Source organism: Scyliorhinus canicula, chromosome 24 (assembly GCF_902713615.1).
Source record: "Scyliorhinus canicula chromosome 24, sScyCan1.1, whole genome shotgun sequence".
NCBI classification, from domain to species: domain Eukaryota; kingdom Metazoa; phylum Chordata; class Chondrichthyes; order Carcharhiniformes; family Scyliorhinidae; genus Scyliorhinus; species Scyliorhinus canicula.
In genome coordinates, this window is record NC_052169.1 from 12,862,972 (window position 1) to 12,875,005 (window position 12,034).

The window sequence follows — 12,034 nt, forward strand, 5'->3', positions numbered from 1 at the left end:
TGGCAACAAATGTTGGCCCTGTCAAGCACATGGCCAAGGCAGAGTGCTCTGTCAGAGAGTCGGTGAAGACTCGATGGGCTGAATGACCTCCATTGTTTAGACAGTAGCTGGGGAAGCAGCTCAGGCGTGGGGAGCTGGGTCAGGCTACGTTTTCCTTTAAACCTGACACACATCATTCTCTGACATTTTTCAGAGCGCCAAAGAGTGAAGCAAACCAACTAGAACCCAGCCCACAAGAGACCAGCCCACAGGAAACCTCAGGCCTGGATTTGCGCAAGCGGTTTGGCAAGAAGTAAGATTGATGTCAGCTGTATAACAAAGCCTCAGAAATATACATCTGCCGATGTGGGGAACGGCAGTACCTGTATCCTCTGCAAACGTCTCCAATGCTGAGCTTGACGCAGAGACTTTGGACAGTTCAGCCGTCTTTACCGGGATAGTTACCCAGGGAATGTTGGACAGATCCCAGTCACGTGGTTATCTGCAGAACTGACCCCCAATCATTCATGATGATCCACCCATCCAAACCTCCCCTTAACCCTCTACCTCCATTACCCCGAACTCCCTTGCTACCTGACTAACCACGTGACCAGCCAGTTATCCACCTTGACAGCGCCCTGAACCCCCGACTACCCACAACCCAACAACACACCCAGGCGAAACCAACTACTGCCCCTGCGCCCCCAACCTACTTGCCACACTTCCCACCTACCAGCTCGCCCTCTGACCATGCCACCCTACGTCATCTGCCACCCACACCACCTATACACCTGCCATCCTACATACCTATTACCCCACCCACCTGCCACCTCCTTGACCTGCCGTCTCAACCACCGTTGTACCCACCAATCACCTCACCCAGCTCCCACTCTACCCACGTACAACTATGAGGCAACATTAAAGCCAAGACCTCTCGGGTCATGGCCCATTTTGAAGAAGGGTAGGGTAGTTCTCCAGCTGTCCTGGCCAATATTTATTCCTCAGTCAATGTTACTAAAGAAGTAAATTATTTAGTCATTAGCTGCTTGTGCGAGCTTGCTGTCCACAGATTGGTTGTCACTTTTTTTACTTTACTCCCTTCCCTGTGAAATGCGCGGGACGTACTGAAGTCACAAAAGCCACTATTCTTTCTATTCTGTTCCTTTTTTCTCTGTTTGTCTTTCAAGATCTTCTCAAGTAATGAGTAAAGTCTTCACAGAAGCAAAGCGGGATACGTATACCAAAAACAAATTTCAACAGAAATACAACGAGTACAGGCAATATATTCAAAACCATCAACGACAAATATTCTGCAGCATCATCTTCTTTGGGATTACTGCGGGCGTCTTTGTAGAGCGCGCCTATTGTAAGTACCCTTCCACAGAATTAGAAGACCATGGGCGGGATTCTCTGGTCCTCCAGTCGCGTTTCCCAGCGCGCCGCTCGGCGGCAGCAGGATTCTCCGTTCCCACAGCCGGCCAATGGGGTTTCCCATTGTGGGCACCTCACACCGTCGGGAAACCCGTGGGCGTGGGTGCGTTGGCGGCGGACCGAAAGATCCTGCCGTTGGAGAATTCCGCTGCGTATTACTACAAGAACGTAGCAACAGAAAGCGGACATTCAGGCTCTAGGTCCCTTTTCTGCCGCTTAATTAAATCGTAGCTTATTTGTTCCTTAATTCCATTTAACCATCACCTTGATCGCATGTCCATTTTACCCTTACTCAACAAAAAGATATCAATCTCAAATTTGAAACTTTGAACGCCCCCAGCCTCAGGAACTTCTGAGGGCGAGAATCCAGACTTCCAAAACTCCTTATGTGAAGAAGTAGCTTCCAGTACACACAAATGCACCACACTGCAGGCCCAACTGGCGATCTTAAATTATTAATTCTTAGCACATATATCAATACACAGGTTCGTGTTCTTTGCAGACAGAAATAATATTTATGTAAATTGCACCTGTTTCAGCTAAACAAGATAAGTGACGGCCACTTTCTGGTTAATTCTTCAAGGCATTGCCTCGAGAAATTAGTCAAGCTGTCTGGTTTAAGTGTCCAGCAATACTTGGCAGTTAACGGTCAGTCAACTAGTGCATTGTCAATAACAATGCCTCTACCAGTCCGTTTGTCAATCAATTAACACCCTTCTCATACAGTATAAAATTGGATTTGTATTCTTATAGACCTGGTGAGTTTAAGACGAAAAGCTTCGACTAAAAAATGGTTCTTGTTTTCAGGAATACTCAAGTTCTGTACTACCAAATGACTATTAATTACCTATGTTCACAATTATAAACAGATTACTTATTCTGGACATGTTGAACTGGGGTAAATAAATTCAGTGTTTGTGACAAGCTAATAAATGCACCCTTTCTCTTCAGTCTATGCAGAATTGAGAGAGCACTCGGGAGTGCCTCAGACCACACGAGCTGGTCTCATCATTGCCCGCGGATCTGCAGCTGCTGTCTCCTTCTTGTACTCGTACATCCTTCTCACCATGTGCCGGAACCTCATCACAATCCTGCGGGAGACGTTCCTCAATAATTTCATTCCTTTTGATTCGGCCGTGGATTTCCACCGTTGGATTGCGATGGCTGCTGCCTGTTTCTCAGGTGAGAGGTGGGGGTGGGGGGGGGGGGGGTGTGTACCGGCCCATCCTGCTGACGGCAGCCGCTGCTTAAAACGGCTCCGCACCAACCGTGGCTCAGTTGGTCGCGCTCTGGTCTCTGAGTCACCAAGTTCTGGGTTCATCTCCCACTCCAGAACAAAACTCAAGCTGGCATTCCAGCGGGTACGCACTGCGGCCCCACGCGCCTCTCGTGGCACGACTGCGAAGGGAGACAGAAAAATTACCAACATCCCCCCCCCCCCCCCCCTCCCCACTTCCCAGTTAACACTAATCCCACAAGAAAACAGATGAGCTGTTTGTGGGAGCGCACACCTCCTACATTACAACGCTGTCTATTCTTCAAGAAGTACTTAAATTGTTGCAAAGTCCTTTGAGGCTTTTTTAAGGGAGTTATAATGGGAACAATTTTAACATTGTGTAAATAAATACACCTTGAGTGAGTTAGAATTGTGCCCTAATTTTTAAAAGAAATTTGGAGTCCCCAAATCTTTTTTTCCTAATAAGGAGTCATTTAGCGTGGCCAATCCACCTACCCTGCACATCTTTGTGGGCTGTGGGGGTGAGACCCACGCAGACACGGGGAGAATGTGCAAACTCCACACAGACAGTGACCCGGGGCCGGGACCGAACCCGGGTCCTCAATGGCGTGAGGCAGCAGTGCTAACCGCTGCGCCGCCGTGCCGCCCAGAATCGTGCCCGAATGATAGATTCGGGAATCGGTGCAATCCCAGTGAACTGAGTGAATTTCCCAGCCTAATAGTAACCAATAAACCGAGGAAACCCTATTCCCAGCAGTCTGGCTTCGATTTTAATTCAGGTCGGTGGTGAGAGGCATCTGTTTAATCCACCGCACCGCTACACCTCAATTGTTTATGGATTGCGGCACTCTGAATTGTCTTGCACTTAATCATACATCCTATTTATTTGACTTTTGTTTTCGCAGTACTCCACAGTGGAGCTCACGCGGTCAATATTTACGCTTTCTCTGTCAGCCCACTCAGCATTCTAGCCTGCCTATTCCCTGAGGCAGTCCATGATGATGGGTAAGTTTAACTATTATTAAATAAGGAAACAATTAAGAGCATAAGAAACAGGAGCAAGGGGTCCTCGGGCCTGCTCCACCATTCGGTACCACCGTGGCTGATTGGACCTTGGCCTCCGCTCCCTTTATTTTTGCCGGTTCTCCATAACCCTTAACTTCCTCACAGCTCAAGAATCTATCTCTGTCTCCAATATGTTCGATGATCCAGCCCCCGCTGCTTCTGGGGTAGTGAATTCCAAAGACTCATCATCCTCTGGCTGGAGGGGTCCCCCCCCCCATCCCCAACTTAACCGGGCAAACCCTTTTTTATAGAAGTTCCAGACACCCACCACGAGGGGAAACCCTCTCTTAGCATCTACCCTGTCAAGCCCCCTCGGAATCTTGTGTCTCTCAATGTTCAACACCTCTCGTAACAAGATGGCACAGTGGTTAGCACTGTTGCTTCACAACGGCAGGGATCCGGGTTCGATTCCTGGCTTGGGCCACTGCCTGTGCGGAGTCTGTCCGTTCTCCCCATATCTGCGTGGGTTTCCTCCGGGTGCTCCGGTTTCCTCCCACAAGTCCCAAAAGGCGTGCTTGTTCGCTGAATTGGACATTCTGAATTCTCCAGCCGTGCAACCGAACAGGCGCCGGAGTGTGGCGACTAGGGGATTTTCACAGTAACTTCATTGCAGTGTTAATGTAAGCCTACTTGTGACAACAAAGATTAATATAATTAACCCTCACAGCATGTGAGAAGCATTCAGACGAACATTTGAAATGCCCTCGCAGACAAGGCTGCTGACCAAATGCTGGAAATTGGGATCAGAGTAGGTAGCTGCTTGATGGGCCGGCGCAGACACGATGGGCCGAAGGGCCTCTTCACGTGCGGTAAAACTCCATGTTCTTTGGGATAAATGTGGGACTGGACTCCCCACATTCAGTATTTCCTTCAAACCTTAACTTTATCTCGATGGGGGCCTGTCTTTAAGAGTCTAAGCAGGGCGGGCAGCATCTGTGAAGAGAGAAACAGAGTTGACGTGTCGAGTCCATATGACTCTTCCTCAGTGCTAAGAGCTCGAGTCATGCGAGTCAATGTACCACTAATCACGGAGTATCTCAATTACCTCGTTAAGTGAATTGCAAGCTAAACATGTGCCATTGATTATTCAATGAATACAGATAACTGGGATACTTTGGTGTGAGAGCTTATTGTGGGTTAGCCGTTGTGTGGAAGTGTCTCACAATAAACCAAGGTTGAACCTATAAAGATCACAGTAAGAAGTCTTACAACACCAGGTTAAAGTCCAACAGGTTTATTTGGAATCGTGAGCTTTTGGAGCACTGCTCCTTCATCAGGTGAGTCATCAGATGAGTCATCAGGTGAGTCCTGATGAAGGAGCAGTGCTCCGAAAGCTCGCAATTCCAAACAAACCTGTTGGACTTTAACCTGGTGTTGTAAGACGTCTTACTGTGCCCACCCCAGTCCAATGCCGGCATCGCCACATCATGGCTAAAAAGATCAGACTGGATTGATTCTTCCACCATAATCCCTGGTTGTGAGCAACAATATGGACTGGCTCTCTCCACAACCAGACCTGCTGAGTTTTCCCAGCATGTTGTTTGTTGTTATTTCAGATTTCCGGCATTCGCAGTATTTTGTTTTTATTGAAGGACCTCGGCCGCTGCCGCATGTGGACCTGATCATCCCGAACATAGCCGGCTCGTTGTGGGGTCAGGCCTTCCCAATTTTGGGAAGGAATCCCAAACCAGACATTGGGATTAAAGCAAAATTACTGAACCAATAACAGAAACTGCTGGAATATCTCACCAGGTCTGACGGCACCCATGGAGAGAGAGAGCAGAGCTAACGTTCTGAGTCTGGATGAATCTTTGTCAGACATGAGGATGGTGTTCTTTGTGATTCTTATTATTAGGATGGATGTCGTAATGTTCACAAAGACCACAGAAACTAGGTTCAATAACAAAGCTAACTTTTATTTACACTACTTATTAAAACTCGACCACTTACTCTTCTAGCAAGCAATAATCTTAGTAATCTACAATCTGCACTCTACTAACACTCGTCTCTACACTCAATCTGTAACTGTACTCTGCACTCCCTTGACCTCTCCTCTGCACTCTCTCCAGCCCTCTCCCAGAAGCCTGAGAGTCAGTGCTTTATACAGTTCTGCATCTAGCTCCATCTAGTGGTCAATTATGATATTACATTAACCCTTTTTATTCTAGACAATTAGGATCCTTTATTTGCAAATGGAAAGTCTGCCATGGGGCCTGGGCCCCTTGCTGGAGCCGTTATCGATATGACAGGGGGTACAGGTGTGTTGAATGTGCACATGTACATCACCCATCGTAGCAGACTGGTTTTGGACTGGTACAATTGAGCAATGCAAACTAATTTCTTGGCCGGGGAGTGATTAACATTAGCCTACTTGTATTGCTTCACACCTGGAGTGGTGTTAGGCTGGTTGTAATGGTCCATTAAACGCCGGAATGACTACTGGGCTGCTGTGTGTCCGACTGCAACAACACCTTTGATGAACTATTGCCACATTTCATCACTGATTATGTCTTTTCCTCGTAGGTCTGAGATTCCTTTTGCGTATTACTGGTGGTTCTTTCAGAATATTACAGGTACTCGTATCGTTCCTCAAGGCTGAACTTTATAAAGGGAGATTTGCGTTCAAAGTAATTGGCTTGCGATACCACGTAATGTCTTCTGTTGGGCCAGCTCATTTTCACCCAAGTGGCCATCGCAGGGTACTGAGTGTTGACGCCTCTTTCTCTGGGTGGGGGAAGGGAGCATTGTAACCAAGTGTGTCTTGACCGCAAACTCACTTATCCTGGCTAACAATCTGGAGTGCAATCCCTCGGTCATTTTCTATCTCCCTCCGCCCGCTCCCGTGGACTGCTCTTAGCTTTCAGGCAGGGGTGACTAAAAGGGATCTCTGATGGGGGAGTTCAGTGAGGGGAGGTTGGGTCACCCTCATCCATGCATGGGGTTGGGGAGGGTGATCACCCATTATTTCTGTGGTGGGGGGGGGGGCGGGATTAGAATCCAGCGGGCTCTCCATCATCTATACACTTGCACAGTTAAGGAGAGAGAGACTTGCACCATGGCCCCTGCACCCAGCACCAGCAGAGACCAGCCCCCATCCTCCACTGGTCGGAACACTTCAACTCCAGAACGGAGAATCCCGGCCCAGATACCTCAAGATTCAGTGAAACCTCGGAAAAGCCCTCAAATTTGTGGTGTTACCGATCACTCAGGGAGCCTGGGTTTCGGTGGCAACATGCACTTTTGCATGCATGCTGTAACCTGAAGCTGTCGTGGAAACTCCAGCCTACTTTCCGTGGTGCAGCAAGCCAGAAATCGTCCCCACCTTTCGCCACCTGCCGTCGGTGTGTGTTGGAAGGATTTGCAGATTGACACTCAAACCTGTTTGGCCACTTAGTGCAGGCTCCTTCCTTGGCCACCAAGTCCTGGAGTGGGACTGGAACCACGAGCTTCTGCTTCAGAAGCAGGGGTCACCCACTCCGCGACAAGACCTCCTGAACTTAAATCAGTGTAACAGGAATAAATTCATCTCTCGTCAAGTTGCATTGGACCGTAGACCCCCGCCTATCGGAAATTTGATAAAATTATCCCAAAGCCATTGATTTGTAACCATAGTGTCAATAGGGGAAAAGGTGGAGCTCTTGGCTGTGAACCTGGACTGGATTCAGCTCCTAGTATTTTGTTACGTTGCTCAACCTGATGGCTATCAATGTTTCCTCTTGAATCCCAAAGACTGGCAAAGAAATGTCAGATTTTTCTCAGCCATGCATTAGTGAAGAGTAATCCGTCAGGCAGAACTTTAATCCGTGGTCATGATATGTCTTTTGTTTTTCAGGGATGACGGGAGTTATTCTCCTTTTCCTCTTCTCTATTCTTCACGTCTTTGCCTTGCACTATTTCCGACGCATTAGCTTCAGAGCATTCTGGATGTCACATCACCTCTACTTGGCCATATACATCCTGGTAAGGAGATATCTTCCCTGATTCACAACCTCTAGTCAAAATCCAGGGGCTGGCTTAGCACAGTGGGCTAAGACAGCTGGCTTATAATGCAGAACAAGACCAGCAACGCGGGTTCAATTCCCGTTCCAGCCTCCCCAAACAGGCGCCGGAATGTGGCGACTAGGGGCTTTTCACAGTAACTTCATTGAAGCCTACTTGTGACATTAAGTGATTATTATTATTAAATCCAGGTCGGAACCAAAGGTTAGGTTAATTTCGAGGTAATTATCTGAACGTGTTTGGGCAGCAGTGTATTTTACCCACTGCTGGTGTATGTGTATGATGCACTAATAAAGCCGTTGTGGTGCTAAAACACCAATCCAGAGACTGTGGCAAGTTGATAGGTTTTGACCAGTTCATTGTAGAATTCCCTACAGTGCAGAAGGAGGCCATTCGGCCCATTGAGTCTGCACCGACCCTCCGAAGAGCACCCTACCTAGGCTCTCACTCCCCCGCCCTCACCGTGTAACCCTACCTGACCTTTGGACACGAAGGGGCAATTTAACACGGCCAATCCACCTAATCTGCACACCTTTCGACAGTGGGAGGAAACCAGAGCACCCGGAGGTAACCCACGCAGACACGGGGAGAACAAGCAAACTCCACACAGTCGCCCAAGGCCAGAATTGAACCCGGGTTCCTAAGCGCTGTGAGGCAGCTGTGATAACCCCCGTTGTGGGCTAATACAAACGTAGACCAGACAAAGCTGCAAAATTGTTAATAAGAAAACTTGACTGGTTAACTGACATTCCTCAGGAAGGGAGACCTGCCACCTCTACCCAAACTATCCTAAAGCTGATCTCGGGGTGGCATAGTGGTTAGCACTGCTGCCTCATAGCACGGGATGCTCTTAAATCAACTAGGAAGATGACTGTACAAACACAGTTTCCTTTTTTTTAACAGTTCGTAAACTTCTCTTTTTAGCCATGTGGGTAAATTTTGAACTGACTTGACAAGAATTATTGTGCGTGAGCAATAAGTGAAATCGCAAATGCCCCGATAGCGAGGAAATTTGCGATGGATTCACGGCGATCGTCCCCACTTAATCGGTTTATTTTAATGGATCGGTGCTAATTAGCAGTAACTGAATGACTGGTATTTCATTTCAGTTTGACTAGTATTGATTTTCGTGCCAGACTTTGTGAGCTGGAAACAGACAAAAAGGTTTACTCAGTCAAAGAAGAACTTTCTCGAACTTTGGGCAACAGTCCAGTGGTTTCCTGAAACAGCAGTCAAAACTTCAAGATCTTCTGGTTTACGTATAGCTACACTGACATCTTGGATCACAAAGAACAGCCCTTGACATATAATTAAATACCCCTGTATTGCAATATCTAACGAATCAGCCCACAATCACAGAATAAGCTGAATAATACTGAAGCTGAATAACACTAAAGCTCAGTTAAACCCCGGCTCTGGGTCACTGTCCGAGTGGAGTTTGCACATTCTCCCCGTGTCTGTGTGGGTCTCACCCCCACAACCCAAAGATGTGCAGGGTAGGTGGATTGGCCACGCTGTATTGCCCCTTAATTGGAAAACAAAATTGGGTACTCTAAATTGTAAAAAAAAAAGACATTCAAAGACTCTGCTTCCATCGCCGATTCAGGAAGAGAGTTGAAAAGACTCGCAACCCTCAGTGAAAGATTTTTGCCTCATCTCCATTTTAAATGGGCGACCCCTTATTTTTAAACCATGACCCCAAGTTATGGGTTCTCCCACAAGAGGAAACACCCTCTCCACGTCCACCCTGTGAAGACCCCCCTCAGGCTCTTGTGCGTTTCAGTCAAGTCGCCCCTTTACTCTTCTAAACTCGAACTGATGCAAGTCTAGCCTGTCCAACCTTTCCTCGAAAAACAATCCACCTTTTCCAGGTATTAGTCTGGTGGAACATTTTCTGAACTGCTTCCAGCGCATTCTAACATTCTTCCTTAAATAAGGTGACCAATAGCGCGCACAGTACTCCAGATGTGGCTCACGGCATTTTGCTCACCGATGCAAGAGTGTAAATGGGAGTATTGCGACCCTTGTGGAAAGTCTCGGCCCACTTCTGAAGGAATGTCAGAGCTGCAGTTTAAGAACACATCAACAATTGGTTCAACTATTTGGCAACTCTTAATGAGAATGGAGTTCAATGAACTTAAAGCTCTGCAACTACAGGTACAAGAAAGATGTCCAGGTTGTGGGGGTGGTGCGGAGCGGTCCTAGGTCGGGTGCTCTTTCAGAGGGTCGGTGCAGACTCGATGGGCTGAATCGCCGCCTCCTGCGCCGTAGGGCTTCCATGGTTCACAGAGAGGGCTTGGGATTAAATACTGCTGCTTTCCACCTTCGGCACTGTAGGAGTTCTATGGTTCAGAGAAAGCAAATTAACTTGGGCGTGTTTGTGTCATTTTTGAAACAGATCATTATACACGGCAGCGCTGCCCTTCTTCAGCCACAGAGATTCCACGTGTATTTTATCATCCCCACCCTGATCTTTGTTGGAGACAAATTTGTCAGCTACAGCAGGAAGAAAATCGAAATTGCAGTCGTCAAAGCTGAGCTCTTGCCATCAGGTAGGACGGTGGCTACGTTGATGTGACATTCTGAAGCAATCTGATTCGCCCCACTTTTGTTTTTCTTTTGTTTGACTGGTTTTCTTCAACTCGGTGTAATATTTACCAGATTATTGTCAATTGTCAGCTTGGTTCAACTCGAGGCAATGCGGATTCACAACAAATGTTCCCTTCGATCCATGTGCGGCAGTCATGAATGCAGCATGCTATTCGCTGACGAGCTGCTCCCTCTGAGTATAAACACCCACGCGCTGCCACCAAACCATTTTTGTTTTTGTTTTTGAAGGCTTCGTGCATTGAAATGTGCAGGCCGCGCGCGCACACAGCAAAGAAAATGTGAAGAGGCCGTTACGGGCCAGGGTTTCGAGAACCCCAAAGTGTATGATGGAGTTTACCTGACCCACAGCCTTTAATAGATTGTGGTATGGGGAGCACACGGGCTTACTCTGCAGGTGTGATGCAAATCGAAATCTGTTTTTGAAATTAAAACCATGGGCGAAATTCTCCCATCGGGAGACTAAGTGCCGACGCCGAAGAGTTTCACTCCTGTGTCGGAGGCCGCTCCTCGCCCCCTATTCTCCCGGCGGCGTCGTGTAAATGACGTCACCCGTGCATGCGCAGGTTGGCCAGCGCCAACCCATACGTGCGTGGTTGCCGTCCACCCCGCGGGCGCCCCGCAAGACATGGAGGATTGATCTTGCGGGCGGCGGAGGAAAAGCGTTCGTCCTTTAGAGATGCCGGCCCGCCAATCGGTGGGCACCGATCGCGAGCCAGACCCCTACTGAGTGCCCCCTGGTGCTCGATCCTCCCCCCCCCCCCGCCCCCCCCAAACAGGCCGCACACGCCGCGTTCGCGCTCTGTTCACGCCGGCAGCCTCCAGGTGTGGTTGGCGCCGGCGTGAACCCGTCGGATTGGGCAGGCCGCTCGGCCCATCTGGGCCGGAGAATCGCAGCTCGCCTGCTACAAATGGCGAGCGGCGATTTTCCGAGTGGCATGTCGTTAAACACGGCACGCCGTTTTGGGGGTGGGGTGTGAGAATCGCGTGCGGGTGCCAGGGCGGCATGGCAGGAATCGCCCAGCACTCCCCCGATTCTCCCACCCGGTGTGGGGGTCGGAGAATTGCGCCCCATGTTTATTTATGAAACCAGTTAACACTTTATAAACACACAGTAAACATCTTAACAACTATCAACACCAATAAATCACCCAAAGAATACAGTACTCTATAGATAACCCTTAATAAATTCCCAAACAACATCTGGAAGACAAAAGACCCTTTTCACACAAAGATCAGGTTTAAATTCACTATTGAGGGCAGTCAGCACTTTGAAATCACCCAATTAATTTGGAGACAGTCTTTCATTTGCAGAACGATCCATGCACTTCTACTGGCTTTCACTGCAGCTCTTCTCTGAAAATGAAACTAAAAACTCACTCTATAGCAGCCTGCTCAAAAACGAAAGTAAAACAGACAGGCAGCCCATTCTCTGACATCACTGCAGCTCTCTAATAAACACCCATTTCTTAAAGCTACACCCAGGACAGCTAATCAAAAACCCCCATTTCTTAAAAGGTACTCTCACATGACAAGGCTGAATTTTCCCAGAAAAGGGTTGGAAAATTAGGAGGCAGGAAAAGCGACATGATTAGGTGCTCCAACCCTCTCACGCAGATAACATGTCCGAAGAACTCCATTTGTCTTCTTTTGTTCTTCCGACCTCAATCGATAGTTCTTCGTTTAGTGATTTTCTCTATCCGGCTTGCCCTTGGC

At 48.2% G+C, this 12,034-nt stretch overlaps 1 pseudogene; it reads left to right on the forward strand.

Annotated features, from left to right (window-relative positions):
- LOC119956811 overlaps positions 1-12,034 on the forward strand; it is a 115,900-nt pseudogene that overhangs the window by 83,636 nt on the left and 20,230 nt on the right.